Raw genomic sequence first — 26,225 nt, 5'->3', positions numbered from 1 at the left:
ATAACTGGTTACATCTTAGAGAGGGCCTGATAGCACTAAGTTTGCTAGGTTAAATAGATAAATAAAAAGTATGATGTAGCTTCGGTGTAACAACAGGTAGACAACCACAGTGCAAAAAATAAACCGCCATTTCAACTCTAGATATCAGCAGCAGCAGCAGCAGCAGTAACATCAGCAACAATAACAACAGCAGCAATAGCAACAACAATACGAAAGCAGTTTCACCGACCAGAGCAATATCCTCGCTGTAGAGTGGAAAAGGCACTAATAAACACAAACGCATGTGATAATTTCACGTCACAAAATCGTGATTTGCACTCTTGCTGGAAGACTGTCAACGGGCACTCAGTCACAGTTTCATCATTTGTTTCTGGTGAAGGATTCAAAGACATTGTAGCATAACACTTCTACACGTTCGTTTATTTTTGCATCTCAAAAGAGGGTGGAACGTTTCATTGGTCAGTTTTTAGTTCAGAATGATTAACATATAAACCACAGACATGAGGGTAGTTACCTTGCCTTTATACTTTTGATAACATCTAGGGTACTTTTCGAGAGTTCTGTAAGCTTTATGCCCTATTCCAAACGTGGGTGGCTATGGGGTGGCCAACGATCAGCTTGACTTCTCAAATCATTCAGAGTTTAGTTGAGTTTACACGACTCTGGACTTACTTGTCATTAAGGCGAAAGCAGAAAATACACGACAGCAACCAGATGCTACATATTCTCATCAATAAATACATCGCGTATAATAATGATGACCAGGAAAGAAAGACCGAAGTTGCCTACTCCCAATGTTTGGTCAATATAATGACTTATTTTCATGCGCAGACAGTACTGAATTGTTGAACTGTTCTGTCAAAGTCGCACTTGAATGTTAAGGTTTGATAATACTTAAGATCCATTACGCTATAGTTTTTGTGTTGTGACATACTTAGGATTATAGTTCATTTTAAAGGCCTGTGATAGAACACGAATACGAGTCTCACATGGGCAGCACTGAGAACTTGGTGATGCAGCAGCAGCGAAAATTATTTAGCAATAACTGATGAATGCTTCAGGAGGAGGCGAGTGTTTTGTTTCATCCGTAGTGCTGTTTGTTTTTACGTAACGTATGCTTGAAACAAAGCTGGCAGAAAGTCAGGGCTGCTGAAGATAAAAATCATTATTTTTACATCTAAACTTCCAGTGCTTGAAAAATGTCAGTGTAGAATCTTATCCGATCGATTCCGAATAGCGATAAACTATATTGAGAAAAGAGATGACAATTCGTATTTATGCTCACTAAATTTGCTGGATTTCCGAAGTCACTGTAATCTGGAAAGTACGAATATAATTCAGGTATGTGTTATTCAAGTATTATTCAATGGTGATCTTTCAGAGATAAGTTATGAGCCTTCCGCAGCCAGCCTGTCCATCGAAATTTTTCTTCGGTTGTGTATATTGTCATTTTTAAAGTTGCATTATTCTTATCTCATTTTAGGTTAATCCTCGTGCTTGAATCGTTAGTGTATCTGTACCTATTTGCATTAAAGCTATTGGTAATCTCACCCTGATAGGAACAATTCAGCATCTAAAGAAAGTTAATAACCAATATTTTATTCTTCGTATCGTCTTTGTCTAACAGAGTCGAGTGGGGAACGTCTGTAGGGCGATTACATTTGTCCATTAAAAATATGCCTCTTGAAAAGATTACAGACTTCAAATTAATATTTTTGAGTGTCGTCACCACAGCTCAGTTATTACAGAGTCAATCGACGTCAGTGGCCCATGAAGTGACCGGAAAATAAGGCTCATTACAATTGACTGCATCGTATTTCAGATCATTTGTCTTGATTGTGAGCCTAGAGATGCCCTCTCACGAACTAAGTCACGAAACGGTAGCTTTCTAACTAGTGATTACGTAGAATATTTACGTGCAATAAACTGTTCATATTTAAAGGAAGACAATCATTTATCACTCCTATGAAATACTAAGCACTTTCATTTTCCGCGAGAGCCACTCTAATTAAGTGGTATCCACTCAGAGGCTTTTATATAAATCCATTGGACAGCATTCAACAACAGGTTCGATATTTTCTGTGACTCTTTGTTGCCTTTTACGCAAAAGAATGTTCCTGGTTATGCATCTCCACGGTATTTTCTGTGACTCTTTGTTGCCTTTTACGCAAAAGAATGTTCCTGGTTATGCATCTCCACTACCTATCGTTGATGTGATATGTGATACAACGAATCTCTTTATTCCATTACAGTTCTTACCTTCTACAGCTCCCTGAAGAACCATGGAAGTTATCCTGTGATCTCTTACCACATGTCTCTTCATCCTGTCACTCGTTCTTGAAAATTTGTTCCACATGTTCTTCTCCTCGTCGATTCTGAAGTGAGTCTCTTAATTTCTTATCAGTCCATTTAATTTTCAATTTCCTCCTATTGCACCAAATATCAAACACTTCGATTATACTTTTTCTGGTTTTCCCACAGTCGATGACTCACTTTCGTACAGTGCTGTACTCGAAATGTACATTCTCAGAAATTTCTTCCTCAAATTAAGGCATATGCTGGATACTATTTTGGCCAGGAATGCCTTCTTTGTCTGTCTTAGTGTGCTATTTAGCTTTGTACGTCATTATTGCTCCGTACAACTTGTAGTTTGGTTTCGAGAAATCAGAATTCATCATTTCGTCTATTTCGCGGTCCCCAATTTTAATATTAATTTGTCCTAATCTCATTGCTACTACTCCTCATTACTCCCGTTCTTATTCGATTTAGTTTCAGTCCATAATGCGTGCGCATTACATTGCTCGTTCCATTCAAAAGGTCCTGCAATTTTTCCACATTTTCAGTGCCGATTGAAATGTCATCAGCGAGTCTTACCGTTGACATCCTTTCATCGTGAACTTTAATGCCCTTTCTGCTCCTTTCTTTAATTTCTGTCATTGTTTCTTCGATGTATGGACTTAAAATTGGGGCGAAAAACTACTTCCCTGTCTTACACCATGTCTAATCCGAACACTTCGTTCATGGTGTTCCATTCTTATTCCTCCCTCTGAGTCCTTACAAATATTGTATACTACCCGTCTTAACTACAGCTTACACCTGTTTTTCTGAGAATTTCGTACATCTGGCACCATTTTACATCGTATATAATAATGATGACAAGGAAAGTAAGGTCGGGCTTCCACACTCTCAGGTTTTGGTCAAAATAATTACTTATTTTAATGTGTAGACTGTACTGAATTATTGGACTGTTATATGAAAGTCGCTATTGAACAGTGAGGTTTGGTATGATCTCAGATCCGTTAAGTAATATTTTTTTGTTTTATGACAATCTGTACTGATCATATTTCATTCTAAAGACCACTGATGCAGCACAATACGAGGGTCACATTGGCAGCACTGAGAACTGGATGGTGCAACGACAGTGAAAATTATTTTATAATAACATATATAATATAAAACCGAGCCCATAGTCTCCTCTACCTCTGTATTCTGTTCCTTGCCCTGCTACCGCATTCCAGTGCTTTTTGTAGCTCGACAAATCCCACGAACTTGCCTTGATTATTCGTAACTCTTGGTATTATTAACAAGCGTGACATTAGAATTGCCTCTCTAGTGCCTTCGCCTTTTCTAAAGCCAAACTGAACGTCGACTAACAGTTCCTCAATTTTCTTTTCCTTTTTATGTAAATTATTCTTGTAAGAAACTTGGATACGTGAGATGATACGCTCATTGTACGGTAGTTCTCCCACTTACCTGCCCTTGCTATCTTCAGCAAAATTGTATGATATTTTCCCGGAATTCAAATTGTATGTCTCCACACCAACCTACAAAGTAGTTTGATCGCTACTTCCCCCTACGTTTTCAGAAATTCTGACTGAATGTTATCTATCCCTTCCACCTTATTTTATTTCAGTTCCTCCATAGCTCTCTGTTAAGCTCTGACTCTAATTCTTGGTCCTGTGAGTTTTCCATATTAACTTCCGTTTCTTCTCCTGTTACGGCATCAGGTAGTTTCTCCCAGTCGTAGAAGCCTTAACTGTACTCTTTCGATCCATCTCTGCATTTAACGGTGGAATTAACGATGACGCCTTCACTTTTAATTTCAGCGTAGGCCGTTTTGAGTTTTCTGTATCCTGAATTAGTGCATCTAACGATTGCTTCCTTTTTACATTTTTTGTGGTGCAGTTATTACGCCTTTACTTCAGTGCACTTCCTGTTTATATCACTCCTAAGTGAATTATATTACTATATTCTAATGCTTTACTTAACATTTTTATACTTATTTCCTTCGTCGATTAATTGAAGTATTTATTCCGTTACCCAAGGTTTATTCGCCGTTACCTGCCTTGCAGCTATATTTATCTGTTCAGCTGAATTACTAAACATCTACATCTACATCTACATCTACATGGTTACTCTGCAATTCACACTTAAATGCCTGGCAGAGGGTTTCATCTAACCATTTTCATACTACTTCTCTACCATTCCACTCTCAAATGGCGCGTGGGAAAAAGGAACACCTAAATCTTTCCGTTCGAGCTCTGATTTCTCTTATTTCATTATGATGATCATTTCTCCCTAGCAGGTGGGTGTCAACAAAATATTTTCGCATTCGGAAGAGAAAGTTGGTGATTTAAATTTCGTAAACAGAACTGCCCGCAAAGAAAACTGCCTTTGTTTCAGTGACTGCCACCCCAACTCGCGTATCATATCAGTGACACTCTCACCCCTATTGCGCGATAACAGGAAACGAGCTGCCCTTCTTTGCACTTTTTCGGTGTCCTCCGTCAATCCTACCTGGTAAGGATCCCATACCGCGCAGCAATATTCCAGCAGAGGACGGACAAGTGTAATGTAGGCTGTCTCTTTTCTTTGTTTCGCCCTCCCCACAATATTATCTATCTGGTCTTTCCAATTTAAGTTGCTCGTGATTGTAATTCCTAGGTATTTAGTCGAATTGACAGCCCTTCGATTTGTGCGATTTATCGTATATCCAAAATTTATCGGATTTCTTTTAGTACCCATGTGGATGACCTCGAAGTTTTCTTTGTTTAGTGCTAATTGCGACATCACGCACCATACAGAAATTCTCTCTAGATCATTTTGTAATTGGAATTGATCGTCTGATGATTTTACTAGACGGAAAATTACAGCGTCATCTGCAAACAATCTAAGGGGGCTGCTCAGATTGTCACCTAGATCCTACATATACATCAGGAACAAAGGTTCAAATGGCTCTGAGCACTATGGGACTTAACATCTGTGGTCATCAGTCCCCTATAACTTAGAACTACTTAAACCTAACTAACCTAAGGACATCACACACATCCATGCCCGAGACAGGATTCGAACCTGCGACCGTAGCGGTCACGCGGTTCCAGACCGTAGCGCCTAGAACCGCTCGGCTACACGGGCCGGCGATGTCATTACTGATCATTTTTACTCGAAATACAGGCAGTGGCTGAGATATAATCCTGGACCAAGGACATATTTTCTACTATTCAAGGACGATACTCCTACTTCCAGAGCACGCCCCAATAAACGGACAATTTTACACTGGTGACCAAATCAGTGTTGCTTCCTGGACACGAAAACACCGCGGATATTGCAATGCAAATTTGAAGACTTTTGTAACGACGTTAGTTCCGGTTGTTTCTTTCCTTACCATAGTTTCATGACACATCATTGGCCTGTCAGCCACTGTACAGCACACTATAAATTTAAGTAATAGATTTATTATTTTACATAGTAATTTTATACATAGTTATAGCACAACAAAATGAGGTTTCTGTCTTGTAGAGCGTTGAATTTAATAAATTAATTTAAAAAGGAATCTAAAATGTATGAAATTGACAAACCTAAAGTGCATACCCTATAAGCCATGTATACTAAAAACACTGTGTCGTCTTCTCTGTTAATTTCAACTGAAGAGGTCATTTGGTTACTGTGACGCTAAGAAAAAAATTAAGCGAGTTGATACTGACTGCATCTGAGTTGATGACAAGTACGCGATAACGTAGTAGATGCAGATTCCAACGTGAATAAGAAAGAGATCCATTGTTCCTCGCTATTTCTTTCATAATGGAACAGTCGTGCAGGGCGAACACAAAAGTCAGCTTCAGGCATAGACTGAGGTACTCAGAGTTTGAATACACTTCCGAAGTAACAACCTTCAATCGCAAACAAAATAGCCTGCAAATTGTTCTCAGGTGACTGTATCGGCTGAATACACTAATCGAGATTCTCAGCTTAACGTACGTATATAAATCTACAAATTGTACAGATGGTGAGTTGCACATTCAGATTGCTAGCTTGTGCTTACCTTTCTAAATTAAGAACGACATCATGTTCCAAAACGATTCATAGTGAGTCGTGGTTGTGTGAAGAAGTGAAATGGGCTTTTAGAAATGTTTGTAGAGGATATAACAAAATATGTTCCTCCAATAATGAATCTTGGGGATAACAGGGAAATTCTCACTGTTGTTTTTGATAGCCATCGAATTTTCAAGCATATTTGTTTAACGTGAGTATATGTCATATAATTAATAGTATAACGTGGAAACTTGCAACAAGATTATCTATTTTCAGGGGTGATCACAAGACGTATATAGTGTATGTATTTTGTTTATGACTGTGATGTATGCTTGTACCATTTAGTGTCATTGTGTGCTGCTTATGAACTGGCCCACGTAGCACGTGATTTTAACATGTAATGAATGGTCACTATCACTGAGAGATTACAAAATTTCGCAGCAGTATTGTACGAGGGCTTGCTGAAAATTAATGCCTCCGAATTTTTTATGTGAAAACTCTTAAAGCCTTTTACATAAAACAGACTTTATTAACATTCTAAATCTTTATTCATATCTACATATTTATTTTTCAACTGTCATCGTAGTGACGAACACTTTTCTCCCAACGAGAGACCAGTTTCTCGACACTGTCACTTACAGAATGTTTGACTTCGTTGACGGAGCCACAACCTCACCTATGTTTGCACCGCTTCATCACTATCAAAGTGAAGTCCTCGAATGTGTTCTTTAAGTTTAGGAAACAGATGAAAATCGGATGTGGTCAAGTCGGGACTGTGTGGAGGATGATCGATGACAGTGAACCCAAGGCGTCGGATTGCTGCAGACGTCGCAGCACTCGTGTGTGGTCTGGCATTTTCGTGCTGAAGGAGAGGGTGCTCCATCTGTGGACGAACTTCCCGAATTCGAAAGTCAATTACAGCACGCATTTCGCACACACCGACATAGTTACGCTACACATCGCCATATTACAAGCTACAATTCTCAGCTCTTTAGAGGCAGAGGGTTTCAGATATGTAGATATGAAGAATAAAGCTGTAGAATGTTAACAACGTCGGTTTTATTTAAAAAGCTTCCAGTGTTTTCACATAAATGATTCGGAGGCATTACTTTTCATCGCGCCCTCATAACTCTAATCTACATTGTAAGTAGGCTGTTTAGGTTTTTTTATGGGTAACGCCACGTAGCGCTCTGTATGAAAATCACTGGCTGTGCTGTGTGCAGTCTGTGGCTGATTTGCATTGTTGGAACATTGTTATTGTAGTGTTGGGCAGTTAGCTGTTAACAGCGCGTAGCGTTGCGCACTTGGAGGTGAGCCGCCAGCAGTGGTGGATGTGGGGGGAGAGATGGCGGAGTTTTGAGAGCGGATGCTCTGGACGTGTGTCCATCAGAGACAGTAAATTTGTAAGACTGGATGTCATGAACTGATATATATATTATGACTTTTGAACACTATTAAGGTAAATACATTGTTTGTTCTTTATCAAAATATTTCATTTGCTAACTATGCCTATCAGTAGTTAGTCCATTCAGTAGTTAGAATCTTTTATTTAGCTGGCAGTAGTGGCGCTCGCTGTATTGCAGTAGTTCGAGTAACGAAGATTTTTGTGAGGTAAGTGATTCATGAAAGGTATAGGTTATTGTTAGTCAGGGCCATTCTTTAGTAGGGATTTTTGAAAGTCAGATTGCGTTGCGCTAAAAATATTGTATGTCAGTTTAAGCACAATCATGTATAATTTTTCTAAGGGGACGTTTCAACATCTTTAAATTAGAGAAAGTTCTGCGTTTTACCATAATAATTTTGGCCACCTCGCTGGAAGTATGCATTTTGATACGGAAGCCAGTGATAGAGCAAAGAACTGATTACTTTAGATTAGACGCTACTATGTGAGACAACCTGGTCTTTCGCTTCAAAAAATTTACTTGTGAAGAAACATTAAATCTGTACTCAAACTCGTACCCGAACCTTGAAGGACACTAATACAATTGTCGAAATTGATGTAAGTTCTTACTGCCTTCTGGGAGCTGACGTATGTACAACAGAGTCAGATGACAATATACGGTCTTCACGATCAGTCAGCGCGGAATACTTCAGCTGTCCTATATATATATATAGCGAGAATCAAATATTTTCGACTTCACAATAAACATTTCCATGTCTGAATACATAAGATATGTTTAGGATCACAAATAGACAGCAAATGCGTACACCAACAATGCAGTCATTGCAGCAATTCGTATAGCATATTTCGGAAGCATGCTACTGAGGTTACTCTGATTTTTAGCGGGTTTTTGACATTTATTATAGCCTACATCATTCAACTATCGATTCTTTTGAAATTAATTAAACACTTACGTGGTTAAAAAAGAATGAGCCATATGACAATTATGGACAACGGTATACCTACAGCTTTTGGGCATTTAACTGGAAAGGATTTACCTTTTCGTACACAGTGGCATTTTTGCTCCACAACATGTGGATGTAGGATGCAAAGGTTGGGGTAGGTGACTGTGGCAAGTAAGAGCAGACTGTCAAGGGTGGTATGTTCATAAAAATATTTCTTCTTGGGTAGCACCAGGGATGCAGCCGACCGTAAAGTCTCCATCCGGCAACATTGAAGCAAGTCATCAATGAGTGAGTCATAGCGGACCTACTTTATATTTTAAAAAAGTGCTTTCACTCCCAGTCTGGATATCAGACACTTTACAGTGCGACCTCTCCTCTGTTCCCGACCACATCTCAAAAATTTGAGTTTCATCTTCCATCGCTGTTTAAACTAGCTTCCTCCAGCTCGAATTCTACCGTACTACGTGCGTCACCAACCTCGACCACAGAATCAGGTGTGGTTACTGCAATAACATGTTGCTGGGAGCCTACCTAATTAGAATGCCGATAGTTTTATTTTACGAGCAGTTGGTGAGTACGTATAACCTTAAAACATTATTCGAATATGATCAATTTTGAAAATAATCAGGTTCATTCTCATCCTGTGGAAAAAGTTTGTCTTCAGAATCACTTAATTTAAGCATTACAATGATGCGAAACGTAGTCTCCATAAATGTCTACACAAGTCTTTGAACCAGTCTTACATTCTGACCCGTTATACTCTTAATACCTGAAAACATCCGTGTGAGCTCCATGCAAGTACAAGTATCGTTCTTAAGGTTGCTGATCTAACTGTTTACCAACGTTAGCACTGTATCTGTACTGCATCCTGCCTCTTTAAAGGCAACCAATCAGATCGGTGAAGGCCACAAGATACGGCAACTTGAGACTACACGCGCTCTCTGTTTCTGTCGCTCCAGAGGAACAGACGTCCTTTAGTCCCGGCTACGCAGCATTCAGAAAGAGCGAGTTCTTCAACTTTACCTTTGTGGTGACTCTCTCATGACTCCTTCTGTTTTCAATCGTTCCCTGTGGGAAAGTCGCTAAGAAACATAACGCGAGGCTGACAAGTAGATATGCAAATCCTTTGGGCGGACTCTTCTGTACACCGTTTCTAAGCAAATAAAAGGAGGCAAGTCATTCTACATGCCATAACAGAAGTCCTTTAGTCTGCTAGATTAAGCCACTCTTGATGCCCACACCCTTCTGCATTTCTGTCCGAGCCTGCAGCCTCTGAGCCTACATATACCTTCCCAATAGAGCGGCCACCAATTATACTCTTAACTAAGACGGGAACTCCCTGAGCGCGAGGACGCAAGTTCAGTATTCAGTAAGGCTCAGCTGAAAGTGTTGTGTTAACAGTTATGACAGGAAAAGTATTAGCTGCTAATGACTGCATGTGCATCAGGAGGACGACAGGAATTGAGTGTCCGGGAGTTGCAGAGATCAAGCTTCTACGGGATGAATGCATTACAGTTCACAAAATGGACATCGTCGATATTCAAGAAATGTCCAAAACAAACCAGTAATTTGCACCATGAACATCGAATGAAAAATGGCGCCCCTCGTAGATCACAAAGGTCGGCACCATGAAGATAGCTGGGGAACTTCTTGGGAGCTACAAACCGTGTAGGACGATCAGCTACGTATCCACTCTTAAAGAATGCATATAGAACCATATTGGTGTAACAGAGTGATGTGAATTGATGGAATGTGATGACATGCAACCGAATGAGAAACAGTCTGCCATGGAGCTTATCGTGAAATCTGTCCTTTAAGGTATAGCTGCACATACTGCGATAATATGTTTTATGGGAAAAAAAAACCTCCGGAGGCTGAATTTGTCCAGTTGTTCCAGATGGTATGAAGTGGTGCAGTATCAGATACTTTTCAAGACGGATAGTTTGCTTTAGAAGTATGATATTTACACTCAAGCACCAAGGAAACTCGTATATGCATGAGCATTCAAATACAGAGGTATGTAAACAGGCAGAATATGGCGCTGCGGTCAGCAACGCTTATCTAAGACAACAAGTGTATGATCGGTTACTGCTGCTACAATGGGAGGTAATCAAGAGTTAAGTGGGTTTGAACGTGGTGTTATAGTCGGCGCACGAGCGATGGGACACAGCATCTCCGAGGTAACGATGAAGTGCGGTTTTTCCCGTACGACCATTTCACAAGTGTACCGTGAGTATTAGGAATATAGTGAAACACCAAATATCCGACATCGCTGCGACCGGAAAAAGATCCTGCGAGAACTGGACCAACAACGACTGAAGAGAATCGTTCAACGTGACAGAAGTGCAACCCTTCGCAGATTGCTGCAGATTTCAATGATGGGCCATTAACATGTGTCAGCGTACGAACCATTCAACGTAACATCATCGATATGGGCTTTGGGAACCGAAGGCCCACTCGTGTAGCCTTGATGACTGCACGAAACAAAGCATTACGCCGCACCTGGCCCCGTCAACACCGACATTGAACTGTTGATGATTGGAAACATGCTGTGTGGTTGGACGAGTTTCGTTTCAAATTGTATCGAGCGGATGGGTATGGAGACAACGTCATCAATCCAAGGGCCCTGTATGTCAGCAGGGGACTGTTGAAACTGGTGGAGGCCCTGTAATGGTGTGGGGCGTGTGCAGTTGGAGTGATATGGGATTCCTGATACAACTAGATACGACTCTGACAGGTCACCCGTACATAAGCATCCTGTCTGATCACATCCATCCACCTATGTCCATTGTGCACCCGACGGACTTGGGCAGTTCCAGCAGGACAATGCGACAACCTACACGTCCAGAATTGCTACAGAGTGGCTCCAAGAAGACTCTTCTGAGTTTAAACACTTCCGTTGGCCACCAAACTCCCCCGACATGAACATCACTGGGCATATCTGGGATGCCTTGCAACCTCCTGTTTAAAAGAGATCTCCACCCTCTCGTACTCTTATGGATTTATGGAGAGCCCTGCAGGATTCATGGTGTCAGTTCCTCCAATAGTACTTCGGACACTAGTCGAGTCTTTGACACGTCGTCTTGTGGCACTTCTGTGTGCTGGCGGGGGCTCTACACGATATTAGGCAGATGTACCTGTTTCTTTGGCTCTTCAGTGTATATCCAGACCAGAGACCAACCAACAGGAAGTTATTTTTGACCAGCTGTTGGCAAAAATCAGTGTTCATACCACTGTCGTCGTTCTCTTACACCCATTTTCCATTCTTGGTTCCTAGGACGTAAATATTCCCTGCTGACCTTGCAAGATCGCGCACACGAGAAAGAACCGTAGTGGGCAGAGCACCTCTACGTTTTCGCAGCACAGTAAATAACTGTCGAGACAACTTACCATTCAGATTAACAGTCGGCATAGTTGTATAGGGATGCTTTAATGCATTGATGTTAGTTATTCTTGATACAACAATCCTGGTGCCCCTGATTTCCCAAGTTTCCTCTTCACATCCCGACTGGTCGGAGTTCACAACAAATTCCATTCTGAACGACGGGATAAGTCTGTTTATCTCATATACACGTTTTCGGCCGGATTCCACAGTTTGCTGTGCATCGCCAAGTTGAGACATTTTTTTTAAATTTCTTCCTCTTACGTCTTCCAATTCTGTAGCACTGTTTGAAGTTATGTAGCCATCCACTGATTTCATTGAAATAACTGTAATCTATGTCGCACCCAATTTGATGTTCATAACGTAGTATGTCATGCACATCTTGAAAATTGTATCGAGCATCCTTGGAAAGCGCAGACACCTGTTTCTGTAACAACTGCGCATTGTCCTCCCTTGAATATCTGTAGTACTGCTGCGTACTTTTTCGAAATATGTTCAGAACTGTTTTTACTATGCTATTCTATGAACGTAATTATGCTTAGTATCCTTTCCTTGGACAATGACTCTCCTCTACTACGTTTCACTGGATACAGGATCTGTGGGCCCCTGTCCGAAAGGATGATGAACTACACAGCTCGACACCTGCTTTTGTATCGCGTTTACGTGTTAAGTACGTATTGTTCATCATTGTACTCCTCATGTACATTTTCCGCACATTAGTACGTATACGACACCACACGTTCCCCTGACTCTTTTGCAGAAACGCAGATACTTCATCTTCCACTTCTTGCTCTCTCTGCGGAATTTTTTGGGTTCCTTTCCTACGATATGTCAACTTCGATAGCTGTTGTTTTAGATATAATGCAATATTTGTGTTGTTTAACGTTGCCATTGTTCTGTTTTGTATCAACACCACAAACACTGTAGCACTGATGTGAGTTACTCGTCGACTAAGCAGTTCAAAATGGCTCTGAGCACTATGGGACTTTACTTCTGAGGTCATCAGTCCCCTAGAACTTAGAACTACTTAAACCTAACTAACCTATGGACATAACATACATCCATGCCCTAGGCAGGATTCGAACCTGCGACCGTAGCGGTCGCGCGGTTCCAGACTGTGACGCCTAGAACCGCTCGGCCACTTCGGCCGGCTAAGCAGTTCAACTAGGCTCCGTAGCCTCATGCTGTGCTCACCACTGGATACCTCCAGTCCCGCCCTCTGTTGCCTTTAGCAACCAATGTTGTGGTTGCATGGTAGACAATATGTGGGGTGTCGGATGCCGTAAATATCATTGTCCTTTTGTGACCTCGCAGTCAAGGGGTCCCTTGATAGACCTAACACTAAACTAAACTCCACCCAAACAGGCCTTGGAAGGCCCAACGATACCGACCGGCTGCCGTGTCATCCTCAGACCACAGGCGTCATTGGATGCGGAAATTGAGTGGAATGTGGTCAGCACACCGCTCTCCCGGCAGTATGTCAGTTTACGAGGCCGGAGACGCTACTTCTCAATCAAGTAGCTCCTCAGTTTGCCTCACAAGGACTGAGTGCACTCCGCTTGGCAACAGCTCTCGGCAGACCGGATGCTCACCCTTCCAAGTGCTAGCCCAGCCCGACAGCGCTTAGCTTAGGTGATGTGACGGGAACCGGTGTTACCACTGCGGCAAGGCCGTTGGGCATTGGCTAGACCCCCTCAGAAAATACAGGAATATGAGTTTCGTCAACGTTTGAGGTTTGTAGATCGGACTCCTTTCAGGACCACAACACTTATTTCTTCGAATATCTTACATGGCACCTTTCCCATAAATTTCTCTGACCATTGTATATTGCTAATGGAGTGCAACTGTAAAATTTAGACCTCAGCGATGAGATCATACTAAGAACAGTGACACGTCTTTGTTTTTATTATCTAATGTGGACATTATATGAATGACCTGAACAAAAAAGGTGGTTCAAATGGCTCTGAGCACTATGCGACTTAACTTCTGAGGTCATCAGTCGCCTAGAACTTAGAACTAATTAAACTTAACTAACCTAAGGACATCACAAACAGCCATGCCCGAGGCAGGATTCGAACCTGCGACCGTAGCTCAGCCAGCAGCGCCTTGAACCGCACGGCCACACCGGCCGGCCGGCTGACCTGAAAAGATGGACTGGAAAGCATACTGTTGCTATGACCCTCATGCACCCATAGGGGCCACACCTCTCACATTACTATCCGGATGCCCATTGTAACAATTCTGTACGTGCTGGAACCTGAGGCAGGCAGTTTCGGATCGGCTAAGAGCGCATTACCGCCACTGATGGATCGCACTATGGAGGCGACTTTTACGAACAAACGATGTTAAATAAGGACATCATCTCAGAACCAAATCAATAATTAAAAATGAAACGTCTGAATGGAAAGACCGATCTGATCTTGTAAATCTGATGACAGAGAAATGATTGTTTTCCAAATTGCTTCCACGTTTGAAAATTTTTCCTGATATTATCAACAATCGCTACACTGTTTCTCAACCTACCACCATCCCACGAGATTGTTGTCAATCGGTATAAAAGTAAACAATAGCAATGACAACAGGAAAAATCATACAAATAACATACAAATATCGAACTTTCTGAAGAAGAAGCAGTATTTTATTGGGGACAGATAGAGAAGGGATTCAGTGCTGAGCCTACGCAGTCATTCCAACATTCCTCGGAAATTATTCCAGTTATTAATATATGTTCTGTGTAGGAGTTTAAAAATCGCTCAACAAGAATACGAAGTCCAACTATTGCTCCTTCTCCTCGTAAGACCTTACAGTGTCCATTCTACAAAGCATACTTCCATAGTGGACTAGTAGCCTTTAACATTCACTTCTAGCTGCGATGTTGAATACTGGATACTAACTTCGTCTATAATAGTTTCTGCCACTTAGCTGTTGGAATTTCTCCTAAAAATTAGATTAAAAATGTGTAGAACTCGGAACAAAAGCTAAAATAAATACTTAAGCATGTGTAACATTCCTGTTTTTATACATACACTGAGGAGACAGAAGTCACGGGATAGCGATATGCACATCCACAGATGATACATCTGGTATAAATGACATTGTTTTGGCGGAGCTGCCTTTTGCACATAGGTGATTCATGTGAATAGGTGGCCCACGTGGCTATGGGCACACGACGGGAATCAGCAGACTCTGAAGGCGGAATGGCCGTTGAAGCTCAAGTCGTAGAACATTCCATTTCGGACATCGTTCGGGAATTCAATATTCCGAGATCCAAAGTGGCAAGAGTGTGCCGATGATACCAAATTTCACGCATTATCCCTCACCACTGACAACGCAGTTGTCGACGGCCTTCACTTGCCAGCCGAGTGCAGCGGTGTTTGCGTAGACCTGTTAGTTCTAATAGACAAGCAGTAGTGCGTGAAATAACCGTAGAAATCAATGTGTGACGAACGATGAACGTTTCAGGTGAAATTTGGCGTTAATTGGCTACGGAAAAAGACCACCGATATGAGAGCCATTGCTAAAGGCACGACATCGCCTGTAGCTCCTCTCTTGGATTCGTTACCATATCAGTTCGACCCTCGACGATTTGGTAACCGTAGCATGGTTAGATGAGTCCCGCTTGCAGTTGGTAAAAGCTGACAGTAGCGTTCAGGTGTGGCGCAGACCCCATGGAGCCATGGACCCAAGTTGTCAACAAGGCACTGTGCAAGCTGATGGTGGTTCCATAATAGTGTGGGTTGTGTTAACATGGAATGGACTGGGTCTTCTGGTCCAACTGGACCGATCATTGACCACTGGACTTCATGGACTTCCTGTTGCCAAACAACGAAGGAATTTTTGTGTATGGTAATGCGTCATGTCACCGGGCCACAATTCTACGCGATTGGTTTGAAAAAACATTCTGGACAGTTCGAGCGAATGATTTGGCCATCATGATCGCCTGACATGAATTCCATCAAACACTTATGAGACACAATCAAGAGGTCTGTTGGTCTACAAAATCCAACACGGTAACACTTTCGCAATTATGAACGGCTATTGACGCAGCAGGGCTCAGTATTTCTGCATGTGACTTCCAACGACTTGTTGAGTCCATACCACCTCGATTTGCTGCACTAAACCGGGAAATGGAGGTCCGACACGATATTAGCCAGTGTCCCATGATTTTTGTCATTTCTGTGTGTATCGAAAAAGGTTATGCTAATCTAAGCATAATGTGCTCACTATCTAACATAGGCCGGCCGAAGTGGCCGTGCGGTTAAAGGCGCTGCAGTCTGGAACCGCAAGACCGCTACGGTCGCGGGTTCGAATCCTGCCTCGGGCATGGATGTTTGTGATGTCCTTAGGTTAGTTAAGTTAACCTAGTTCTAAGTTCTAGGGGACTAATGACCTCAGCAGTTGAGTCCCATAGTGCTCAGAGCCATTTGAACCATTTTTTATCTAACATGTAGTGAAGCATGTGAAATAAGAACATTTATTCGGATTCGATGGTGGCTCACACCAAGTAATCTTACTGGGTTGGAGTTCTAGAATGGGGTTCAACAACTATTGTGAAGCCAACTGAGGAGCCCCTTGAAGTGGAACTTCTGGCGCTACGAGTTTTATAAACGCTAGCACAACGATGGGGACATCTGTTTGCAAGCGACAAACTCCCCGTATTAAATTGTTTTCATGTGATGGCACAGAAATCGGTTGGCACCGTAATCTGATTTTCTTACAGCGCCCAAGCCCTCCTTTAACTTCACATAATATTTAGAAGAAAAGTAAGAATGACATCCTTTCCAGTACATTGCATGAATTTTGCTGGCTCGGTTCAATTTATGGTATAGCATTCTACGCCAGTCTTAACTGTAAGTGGCAAATGTAAAATGATCAATCAAATAAACGTCTGGATATTAAAGCAAGAAAAATGCGGAAAGTATTTGTTGTATAGACTTGTCTTAATGTAGTGTCTTAATTTAGTGACGTCACGGAAACTGAAGAAACAAGTATCTGTGTTGTGAAGAAAAATCAGTGTACATAGTTGACTGTTTCATGTAGCACAGCTACTAAATTAATGGAAAGTCTTTCAGATGCTAATGGAAGCTTTGCAACATTCCTAAGATTTCTTTGAAACGGTAAACATTAACAGAGGTTGTACACCGTGTTATAAAACTTTAGAGTAAAAAAAAAGCGTCGAAGATATAAAACAGCGTTTTTGAGATCTGAAACCAATGGTAGTTAATGAATGTTTCATGCACTCCGAGATCTTGGCTGAGCAATGCGCATAGGGCACGTGGTAGGCAGTGGTGTAAGTCCCACAACGAACAGCTCTTTATCCTAAAGACAAGAGTGGCGCTACTCAACCTAAAATGCCTCTTATGTACTGTAGCGTTTACAACTATTGGCAGTTCGTGAGTGGTTGCCAAAAAGCGAGTATTACTAGTTACAAGAACTTGAAGGAATTTAATATACTGTGTAAGAGGATGTATTTCCCGCGAAACCAAACGAATGTACAGAGAAAAGATGGACCCCAAAAAATTGGAAAAAATTGTCATAAATAGGAACTTCTGTAACAGTGAGTCGTTCAAACTACAGAGATTGGATCAAGAATATCAGCAAAGAGTTATATCAAGAATAAAATTTGATGGTTCAAATGGCTCTGAGCACTATGGGACTTAACATCTGGGGCATCAGTCCCCTAGAACTTAGACCGTAGCAGTCGTGCGGTTCCGGACTGAAGCGCCTAGAACCGCTCGGCCACAGCGGCCAGCAATAAAATTTGAAGACATGGTGTTAAACAGCGTAGGAGATGATTCATCAGTAATGGGTTGTCATCCTGCCCGTGAAGTGTGCACTTCGTAAAATGCAATGTGGAGAGGACTGATTAGTAGGATCTTAAGTGTATGTCTCATTCTAAAATAAACAAAAGAAGTATATGAAAGATAGTGCTAAATTTTTATGCGCTCTTTCTTCCAACGCATGTGTTGAGATTGGAGGTGAACAGCAGCCACGAGCTTAAGATATAACTTTAAGGTGTAAGTTTGTTTAAGTCAATAAAAACGGTAAATATTTCCGAAGCACGTTTCTTATTTAAAAGTACTCTGTTCAGGATCCTCTACCGTCTGTATAATCTTGAGCGTGAAGGCTCGGGACCCTCTGTATTTCACGAATTGATTGTATAAAGAGAAATACTTGAGAGCCGTATATCCACAGAGTGGCGTAGTATGGATAAAGGCATCTGGTGTACGACAATAACGGTACTCTGTATACGTTGCTTCTTGACAAAGCTGTTTTCGATAACGCAGTCTGATGTAACCATCAGAAATGAAGAGGGGGGAGCCGCCGCCAGACACACAGGCGCTCCAAGCTGTAAACAGTGTTATCGCACACGCGATTTGATCGCAGCTCGCTTTTGTACTGGGCTATCAGCGGAGACCGCTGCTGCCGGAGACAGATAACGAGCGCAGCTTTCAAAACAAAGAGCACATTTTTCCGGAACAATGAGGACCTCCTAATGTCTGCCTCCCTCGAACGCATTTCCCTTCGTTATTATCTTAAGAGTCTGTGATGCAATCTGTTTCCTGTCATGGAATGTAAGTCATGGCCGAGTATACAGAGTTTCCTATTTTTTCGAACAACGGAGGCAGGGACTGGATGAAACGAACGTCGATTACAGCTGATTGCGATTTTTTTTAATAACACGCAACACATTTCAGTAATCCACGTTTTTTTCTTGAGGAAGGAAATGAAAGTAAGACTGGAGAGCAGAATTAGATTTCTCTTGATACAGAAACAACATTCAGTTTCCGTTACACGTGAACGAGTTAACTTTGCCCTACGGGCAGACTCTCAATTTGTACAGTTCCTAAATGAATATAGCTTCGGTAACTTAACGACTTCAAAAAGAAATACGAGCTTAAGCTAAATTAGCTGAGACTGCTCGCATTACAAAGGACGTACTTGTCAAGATGCGACTGCTTCTGACCTTGAAATATGTATTACGCGGAGAATAATATCATAGACATCGATGAACTGTGTGGGTGTGGACTAGCAGCTAAATTATTTTCTTTTCAGTGAGAGTAATCGCTCTCTGAAGCTATTGACGTTTTCCATTTTTATCTCCGTGTTTTAACTGACGCGGACGGTTAGGTTTCTAACCTTAACAGCTCTCATTGTCTATTCCACTCTATCCATCCTCTTTTTTTCCTGTCATATCCATCTATTAAGTAACAGTAATAACGATAGAAACTGAGAGCAAGAAACAATACATAAAGGACGATGTATGTTCAGCTTCATACTTTCCTACTGAAAGGAAAGGCGTAACAATTAGCGACTGGACGAGGATGGGAACCGAAATTTCCATGGTGCATTCAAAGGAACCGTCGTTTCATTCGATTGAAGTGATTTGGATAATTTAAAAAGAACCCAAATCAGAGCGGGGGGGTAGGGATTTTAATTCTAGATTCTCCCAGTGTCTTCTAGCACTGCACAACACCGGTCCCAGTCAAGAGTTTGAGGCGCGAAGTCTCAAACTCTCTTTACGAATGCTTTCACGCGCTTTCCTTTGTACATGATAAGTACGCAATGTTAACGAGAAACACAGTGTTCAAAAGAATTAAGGAAACATGACTTTGGGCGTGTGCCATAGTCCACTGTGCAATAATTGAGGACTGGGAATGTTACCAAATAATACCTTTGTCTTTCACAAATTAAGAACACAACAAAACATAATTACGTCCTCCACCATTTACGTAAAAAGAACTGAAATATCTGAAAAGTGTCGAAAACAAAGTGCAAGCATTCATTCATTTCGTCATACTGGGTGGCTTTCATTAGACTTTGAGAACTTCAATATCGTGTATGTCCTCCGTGAGTGTTTATGACTGCCTGACACCTATATACCATGCTCCATATAAGTCTACGGTGGTGACCCTGAAGTATCCGTTCTCAATCTCCAATGAGAGCACATGAGAGTTCTGGGAGAGTCTGTGGTGGAACGGAACGATCAGGAACAAGTCTGTCAAACATGTCCCACATATGGTCAACGGAGTGTAGGTCGGGACTCAACGCCAGCCATGCCATTACTTCAATGTCCAGGCCTTGCAAGACATCGCTGCTGACGAACGCCGCATGGGCTGTGGCATTACAAGGAATTCAGTGTCGCCACCGTATTTAACAGTCACCACATTGTCCAACAGGATCTGCTGATGAGCCACGTGGCAGTTAGCGACCATGGACAACAAGAAGTCTCCCAAAACCATATAACCTTGGAAATCTGTCAGTTTTCTGGACAAAATTTGGCAGGTACCGCTCACAAAGGGTCTCTACATACGAACACTGCCATCGCCTCGCGTCAGAAGATACCTGGATTCGTCTGTGAATAACAGGATCTGCTGATGAGCCACGTGGCAGTTAGCGACCATGGACAACAAGAAGTCTCCCAAAACCATATAACCTTGGAAATCTGTCAGTTTTCTGGACAAAATTTGGCAGGTACCGCTCACCAAGGGTCTCTACATACGAACACTGCCATCGCCTCGCGTCAGAAGATACCAGGATTCGTCTGTGAATAACACGTTTCGCGAGAGACGAGGTTGTCAGTTGGCAAAGGAACGGCACAAATGAGGGCCAGCTGCAAGATGTTGTCATGTCAAGAGGGGTACTCGAACAGCAAGTGTGGGTCGTAAGGTCCTTTCTCGTAACGTGTTCATTACAGTCTGATTTGACAAAGCGGCTCCAGTCGCCTTTCTGAGATCGTCTTTCAGTGCTCTGGCGGTGTACGTACGACGCCGCAACGGAGAGGTGGCCAGATATCGGTCTTCATATGCGGTTGTACTGCGTCGGAGACCTCGTCCAGCTCGCCTTGTGTGCTGACCTTTCTTCCTGTAACATGTCCACAACCTATGGATGACACATGGAGAGGTATTGGCATCTGCAGCAACACGGCCGGAAGTCCATCCTTTTCGTATCAAACAGACCGCCCTTGCAAGTTGTACCTCATTAAAATGTCGCACTGTATGTGCTTGGTTGAATACAACAGCCACGAATGGCAACTGCCATCTGTGTAGAAAACACTGGGACATCTGTAATCACACCCTTCTGACGGGTCGCCAGACACTGTAACTCATTATACAGCCAATTGATGGCGAATGATTTTAATTGATACCTACAGTAAAAATGAAGATGTCAAGGCATGCAATTAGGTCATATATACAGCCTCTATTAACATAGATTCAATACATTTTACGTTCATACAAGTGTTCTCCCAGTCATTTTGGCCGGCCGGTGTGGCCTTGCGGTTCTAGGCGCTTCAGTCTGGAACCGTGTGACCGCTACGGTCGCAGGTTCGAATCCTGCCTCGGGCATGGATGTGTGTGATGTCCTTAGGTTAGTTAGGTTTAAGTAGTTCTAAGTTCTAGGGGACTGATGACCACAGATGTTAAGTCCCATAGTGCTCAGAGCCATTTGAACCATTTGAACCAGTTATTTTGAACTGTGTAATTGTGTATAATTTGATAGAAAATATAATCACAAATTATAAGACACTTGTAAGACAGAGATCAAATGTTTTAATGTTGGCCAGCAGACCTGGAACTTAAAGGTTGTGGGGGACTGGCGCAGTTGGTGAGGAACTGAACCCGAACGAAGAGAACTACCTATTCCTCCGGACAACTCATTTATGTCTCTTGGTTTCACTAAATCAGTTCATGAGGTGGCTGAATTGGTTCTTCTAACAACACCTTTATATGAAATTGTTTCCGCTTTCACCTACTGAACAAGTGCATCGTCTGTTAGTCCACGATGACACCAAAACGTAAACCTTAACATTCCTTCTTTCAGTTGCAAAAAAAGGAGTATGGCTATGGTATCACAGTATATGAAGACACTTTGATCTCGTTACCTGTATGTCAACTGTCACTCCTTTCGTGTGTTTAAGCTTACAATAGTTTGTCTTAAGCCATGGATTAAAATACAAAAAAGTTGACATCTTTTATACAGTTAGTGGAAAAGTGACGATCGCCACGCGGGGTGCAGCGCGGTCTCAGGCGTCTTGTCACGGTCCGGGCGTCTCCCCCCGTCGGAGGTTCGACTCCTCCCTCGGGCATGGGTGTTTGTGTTGTCCTTAGTGTAAGTTAGTTTAAGTTAGATTAAGTATTGCGTAAGCTTACGGACCGATAACCTCAGCAGTTTGGTCCCATAAGACCTCACCACAAAAGAAGTGACGATCTTTTCTTTCTCCAAGGAGAATAATATCAACAAATCATATTTTTTCGAAAAATATGTGTCGTCCGGCTCCAAGAATGAGTAAAGTCAGTAACAACTGAAATAGTACAGCAACAGTAACAAAACAACGGGAAATTATCTGCAGAATACAGCCGCTTCAGAAGCTTGTGGTGTTTATTGCCTGCAGTGCCCGCAAAGGCAAGTGAACTTCTTGCCAGGTATTTAGGCGCAACACACAAGCGTTCAGCCCGTTGCGTCACCGCCGACGTCTCCAATACCAGCCGTTTTATTTTTGGGCGCAAAGTGTTGTTGTGACTCGGCCTAGTTGTAAGGAGGTCAATTCGCGAGTGCGTGCAGCCAGGAAACAAAGAGGAACATGCCGAGCCGTTCTTTAAGGAAACAACGATACGCATTGCGAGAATGAGGTAGAAAAAGAGGCTCCGTATGTTAATATATGAAGCAGATAAGATTTCTGTTATACAGCAGCTTTCGTAAGTCATTTATTTAGGTTCTCTTCTTCAGATCGAAATATATTTATGTTTATACTGAAACTCAGTTGTTGCGTTAGATGACCTATAGACGTTCCCACAACAATCAATAAGTACGTGGTGGCATTTATTTTCGCTGCTACTTTCATCATCATCATCATTCATCCGACATTCACTTCTGAACAAAGGCTTCTTGTAGACTTCTCCAGCCTCCAGCTACACACTTCCACGTTGCTCCTACATGTTTTCCAAGCACCGTCCCTTAGGTCGTCTCGGGCTAGTCTTAGCGCTTGGAATAGAGCAAAGCACTTCATTGATCCATAGGCCATACGTTTATTAACGTTCACCTACCTGTCATTTTCATTGCGACCATAATTAAATCTTCGGTGTATCTTCGTATGACTCGTCAGGCTTTATAGTGTAGTGGTTGCAGACATTTATTCACAACGCTGTCTGCAGTGCGGGTTGGTGAGTAGCTGACCCAGAATTTGTTCCCCGCGAGGAGTGTAGTTATGTGTACTGGTGGTTGCACATTGTGAACATCTGTATTATACATTGGGATCCAACCTTGCTGGTTCCCTTTAGCGTCACTGAGATGTATTCCCCATTTCTTAGAAAACTCAATTTTTGTTGCATTATACAATTGCTACTGACTTTACAATTGTTTTGTGCGCTTTTTTTTATAGTAAACAACACGTACGGAAATGTGCATGTCGTGTGGTATTGTCGGCTGGGATTTCCACAAAGGTTTCAGCAGCGTAGGTCGGAATAATTTTCTTTAACCACATTCAATGACCACTTTTCTTAATGAACTGCCAATTTTGAGTATTAAATATAACTATTTGATGTAACTGACTACACTCTGTGTGTGTGTGTGTGTGTGTGTGTGTGTGTGTGTGTGTGTGTGTGTGAAGAGTAGTGCTGTTGATGAAGATGAGACACAAGGGAGTCAGTTTCATAGCATACTCCTTTCGGGAAGCAAGTAGTGTGTCGCCAACCAGAACGTGTCTAGTTGACGAGTGGACAACCATGAACGGTCTTACGATCCATCATTCACCTTAAGAACCTGGGCGAGATATCTTGCAAGACTGGGCTTTCAAGACCAATGTGACAGGAACGTATTAGTGCAATAGAAACTGGGGAAGATTTCTGTGATCATCCTGAACAAAATACTGGCGTATATGGTTCTTGCAAAAGTATAATTTTTGACCACTAAAAGCCGCAGCCGTTGCCTCTTAATCTAGAGAGGCATCTGTAACGCTGAGTTATGCAAAATCTCGTAAATTATTAAAACAATTCCGGAAACCGAATAGAATTTTTGCATGGAACCACACTCATATAAATTCACTGTTCATATTAGTGGTCTGTTGTAAAAGTGTATTATATGAACAAAGACCCTTCTCTTTCGATGGCAGTGTGAGGCTGTTGGTGTTTAGCATACAAGCTGTGCTCAAAAATGCTAATATCTTTTCTCTCTCTCTTTTTAATTGCGAAGTCGTCAGCGGCTGAAGGTCAAATTCATTGTTACAGTACCCCATTGTGAAGCGCCCGCTGACCTCCCGTCTATCAGACGCTGCTCTGCGACCCACTTCTGCGGAACACGCCCCCTTGATTACAAACTCCGTGATGTTCAGAGATAAAATCATCTACAATCATTCTTTCGGATTTCCGACTCTTCTATGTACTCGTGCCGCTTACCAAATCGCTTCTCTAAACACAACCTTCATGAATGCAGTGGAGTCAGATATGTGACTACATTACTGAAATATTTTTTCCCACAGTATCAAAATATTTACGACTGTGTTCACCATATCTTGTGCTGTGGCATGGGTTTTATTCACAATTAGTTTTTTCGGTGTGGTAAGTCAAGATCTGTCCCATAAATAACTGAATTTGTTGGGAAGAATGCGGGGATCCGCGTATTGGTTATTCAATATCCTACATGGCAGGAAATAGTAGATTTACCTTCTTCCGACATGCTAATGGTGTGTGAAATGTATAACTGTGTTAATTTGATTACTGCAGTGAGAAATTTTGAAGAGAGATGCTGTTTCATGTTGTTATATACGGGTTCTACATGAATGTTTCCCAGTGCATATTGAAAAAGATAAAAAAAACGTTGTCCTTATTCGTCTACTAAGTGCATTCTGGGGAATAAATTAAAAAAAGGAACAATAAATGAATGAGAAAATAATTTGAAATTGTTTTCGGTGAAATTCCTGTAGCGTATTTTGATTCATAATCAAATGAAACGCCAGTTTTTGGAAAAGTGATACGTTTTGCATGGTTTGTCGAGAAATTATTGACAGTGCGTGATATCTTCAGCCATGTTAACGACGTTTCTTTCCCGCGTGAGATTCGCACGAAGAAATGTCACTGTGGCAAACGTGCCTTCGCGCGACACTCGTGGAGTTCGGAATATTCACGTTTAGAATACTTCTACGATGGGGATGATCCAAATGTTCAAATGTGTGTGAAATCTTATGGGACTTAACTGCTAAGGTCACCAGTCCCTAAGCTTACACACTACTTAACCTAAATTATCCTGAGGACAAACACACACACCCATGCCCGAGGGAGGTCTCGAACCTCCGCCGGGACCAGCCGCACAGTCCATGACTGCAACGCCTTAGACCGCTCAGCTAATCCTGCACGGCTGGGTATGATCTAACGGAATGCACCAAATCATGCTGAAGAATTAATATAAGAATTTATGTAAGAATTAAATATAGGCAACTTAAAAAGATTGTAACTCTTGAAAATACCATACACACATACATTATGTAATAAATGTATGACACTTAATGTGAAATCTAGTTCTAATTTTACAATTAAAATAACGCCACTGTATACCCCAGCTTGATAAGAAACATTTGTATTGTAACCATCTACGGACATGGGTAGGTAAATGAAAAAATAAAATGAAATAAATAAAAATAATAATTGGATGTCGAATACGGAGCGCAGAAGTCAGAGGACACGATGTTACCAGAAAACTTTGCAAATAGCAGCTCTGTCCGGAGACTTCTGTTTATGCAGCGATATTGAATAATTAATTGTGTACTAAATGATTATGCAGTTTTACATTAGATCAGTTAAGACGTCCGTTAAAAGCTAGGTATGAGTCAGAAGGGACGAAGTTTCGTGTAAATGCATAACAAGAGTACATTTGGTTGTTTTCAGTGACACCAGGTTCGAGACGCATATACTAAGCTAATGTGGAGTGCCTGCAATCAAATGTTCTCATCTAAAATTATCTTTGTTCTGCAAATGAGTGGCTGGCTCTGAGCACTATGGGACTCAACTGCTGAGATCATTAGTCCCCTAGAACTTAGAACTAGTTAAACCTAACTAACCTAAGGACATCACAAACATCCATGCCCGAGGCAGGATTCGAACCTGCGACCGTAGCGGTCTTGCGGTTCCAGACTGCAGCGCCTTTAACCGCACGGCCACTTCGGCCGGCACATGAATGGTCCAATGCGTTTCAA

This window comes from Schistocerca serialis, chromosome 3 (genome assembly GCF_023864345.2).
Source record: "Schistocerca serialis cubense isolate TAMUIC-IGC-003099 chromosome 3, iqSchSeri2.2, whole genome shotgun sequence".
NCBI classification, from domain to species: domain Eukaryota; kingdom Metazoa; phylum Arthropoda; class Insecta; order Orthoptera; family Acrididae; genus Schistocerca; species Schistocerca serialis.
Note: the sequence above shows the minus strand (reverse complement) of the source record.